The following is a 2,993-nucleotide window of genomic DNA, read 5'->3' as shown; positions in this document are numbered from 1 at the left end:
ATGGGTTTTAGATGTTTTACATGACACTCTGTTCCATCCAAAAGGACCTACCATTAAATGCCATCATCACAGAAAGTGACAGATACATAGAATTTAACATTACAATTTCTGCTAAAGGTTTAGAAAGCCAGCAATTCTCACCTCCAGATCCTCACATTGCAGCCAGTTGCTGGTCACATGACAATAGAATGGAAGAATTGTATCGAAGAATCGCAATGCACCCATGCTGGGGAATGTGCTGTTATCCCAGCTAGTCAAATATAGATTTACTGCCCTTGACCATTTTTCCAGAACTTTATGGAAGGAGAGAAGACAGGCAATGTGAAAAAGACATATTAGTAATGAGGAGAAGTTGCTTTATCAGTGAACTCACCCAGGTCTAAAGTTTACTACACTTCCATGGCAGCTACTGCTTAGTTCAGGACTAGACGCTGAAATCCCATATCAATTTTGAGCTATTTCTCTTCCCCCCATTCCATGTCTTCTATCTGAAAAGGCTTTTAAATTTGCATCTCTCTCAATCTTTTTTCAATTACCATCATTTGAAGACAAATTTTTTCTCCCTTCCTTGTTACCTCTTCATTAGAGCTGGTTGAAAAAGCAGTTTAAATTAAATTAAAAATCTTTACTGATAGGTTTTTTTTTCTTCAAAATTGCAAAGTATAAAAATCATTGATATTTTTCAAAAATCAAAAAAATTTAGCCACCTCTTTAGCTGCTCCAAAACACTGGACACACACTTCCTGATTCTCATTGACATTTTTCAGGTTTGTTTTTCATCAAATTTGGAAAGAAAAATTATGGAAAATATAATTAAAAATCAAAATATTTCAACCAGCTCTCCTCTGAATGACTCGCGTCCTCTGCAGTTATTGTTTATTTAACCCTTACACTGTATGATTTCATCTTGAGTTACAGTTTGTCTGAAAGATGTTCAGTGCCCCTAACATCCATTGGCTTTACTGGGCTTTGAAGGTATTGGGGAGCACTTTGCCCTAAAAGTAGGTGTATCTAGTGTCCTTGCTAAGAAGAATTAGGGCCCAATCCTGTTCTCTATGAAGTTTAAGGCAAAATTCCCATTTACCTCAAAGGCACAGGATTAACCCCTTACTGAGCATCACCTGAAAAGCAAAGGAAGAGAGAAGTGGAGAGGAAGAGAAGATAGAGAAAGAGGGTGAAAGGAGATGATGATAAAGAAACTAAGGGGAGAGAATGGGTGGAGGAGTGGAGAACAGGGGATTTTTAAATGTTCAGTAATGAAATCTGCTCCCTTCACCTCCTCCCCCAGGAGCCTCCTGGCAGATGGGCAGCTTCAGCCTTTGTGTGTGTGTTTATTTTAAATTATATCCATGAGTCATAAAGGGCCTGAACTTACAAATGCTCAGCGCCTCCTGCAAAGTACGGAGCACTCTCAACTTCATTGAGTGCCACGGGAGCCAAAGAACGCAGCACCTAGTGCAATCCAGGGCAGGGAGCACAGTTCAGGGCCTGTTTGCAAACTTGGCCAGTCACTTCAATCTGTACCAAGACCCCTCAATATCCATTTTGGGCACCTCCAGTAAGTGCTGCTCTTACCACCACAAAACGCTTGTCTCAGCCTGCTGTCCTTGACTAACCCCAACATGGAGAACATGCGCTTCAGGGTCATTCCCACATAAGGGATACACTCAAGTGCTGCAGAGAAAGGCCAGAAGAGAAGGAAGAAAGATAATCAGCTGCTCTCCGCCTTCTTACAACACACTTAGAAACACCGTGGGGCAGGATGCTATGGGCTCCTAGGCCATTTTGTGCTGCATAAGCAGAGCAGAATGGCTTTAAAGCAGCCATTGAAAGCCAGTGGGGGATTCACCCTGAAGAGGGGAATCCTCCACCAGTGTACAGCTGTGCCCAAAGGCCAACTCACTCCCAGAGTAAGGGGAGAGAGCACTGGGACAGGATGGGAAGTGGGGTGGAGAAGAGCTCCACTAGACCTGACCTTCCCCCATCCGATCCTTAAGGAACTTCAGTAAGGGACATAAGTTAGAGCTTGCACCTCCGTCTGGATAGCTCATGATCTGGAAGCCAAGAACTAGCAACAGCAGTTAATCTTGTGTCTCTCCCCACACACACCCGCGTGCACACACTCAAACAGAGCTCTGTTTAGCTGTAACATTTTTTGGTAGAGAGAGTAATCCCCTGTCCTTAAATGAAAGACAATAACTTTGAAACAAAAGATGGAAGTTACCATACCATAGGCTGATGACAGGTTGCCCAGTGTAATGAAAACAAACTCTTCAGGCAGTCCCAGTAGTTTCAGACGACACTGCAGCTCGTACATCACCTCATAGAAATAGCAGCGTGCCAGGGTCACTAAGGTGTTGCTAGCTGCCACTTTTAGTTCATTTGTTGCTTCCTAAAAAAAAAAAAACAGAGAGAGAGAGAGAGAGACTGAGGTGACTGAAGCCGGTTGCACTAGCCAGAGTTGTTTATATGAGTCAAGTCCTTATTTCTGTGCATAAGTTGTGAATGAAGCCTCCCAACTTTCTGTGGCTAGAGTCATTAGTCATAAATATTCGAGTCATTTGGCTAAACAATTTTCAGCCTTTGAGTTCCTTGCAAGCTGCTTAGTTAGACTATTTACTATTAGCTACTTGTGGTGGATGTCATATGATATTTTTCCCTGCTCTTCCCTGAGGAGGTAGTGAGACACAGACTGGGCAGCTTCAAGATATTCAGAGAGCTTTCCTGGAATAAACTGTCCCCCAAAAGGAGGCTGACTTCCTTTGGAACAAGAGAGGGATTTTTCCATGGGTTTTCCTGCTGGCAAACTATATTCTAAATCCAATGCTGCTTCTTTTGGAGATAGCTCAGATTCTGTCTGTCTTGGCGCTTTATACTGCCACTTATCGCTATAGTATCAGAGCGCCTTCCACATAACATCAGGATCAATAATGAAATCCCTAGTAGACTTTGGGAAAGACTTGCTCGTTCAGAAACCATAGGCCTGTCTCTGT

The 2,993-nt window shown here is 42.8% G+C and overlaps 1 long non-coding RNA gene across 1 annotated transcript; it reads right to left on the bottom strand.

The window, feature by feature from the left end:
* Positions 1–245: 245 nt before the first annotated feature.
* Positions 246–2,388, bottom strand: LOC135980413 (uncharacterized). Its single transcript, XR_010597493.1, has 3 exons — positions 2,230–2,388; positions 1,576–1,674; positions 246–293 (listed from the first exon to the last, which is right to left on the bottom strand). It is a non-coding gene; the product is annotated as an uncharacterized LOC135980413 (long non-coding RNA).
* Between the last annotated feature and the right edge of the window lie 605 nt (positions 2,389–2,993).

Source organism: Chrysemys picta, unplaced genomic scaffold, assembly GCF_011386835.1.
Source record: "Chrysemys picta bellii isolate R12L10 unplaced genomic scaffold, ASM1138683v2 scaf3128, whole genome shotgun sequence".
NCBI classification, from domain to species: domain Eukaryota; kingdom Metazoa; phylum Chordata; order Testudines; family Emydidae; genus Chrysemys; species Chrysemys picta.
The sequence above is the reverse complement of the archived record's forward strand: the minus strand, read 5'-3'. Positions and strand labels throughout refer to the sequence as shown.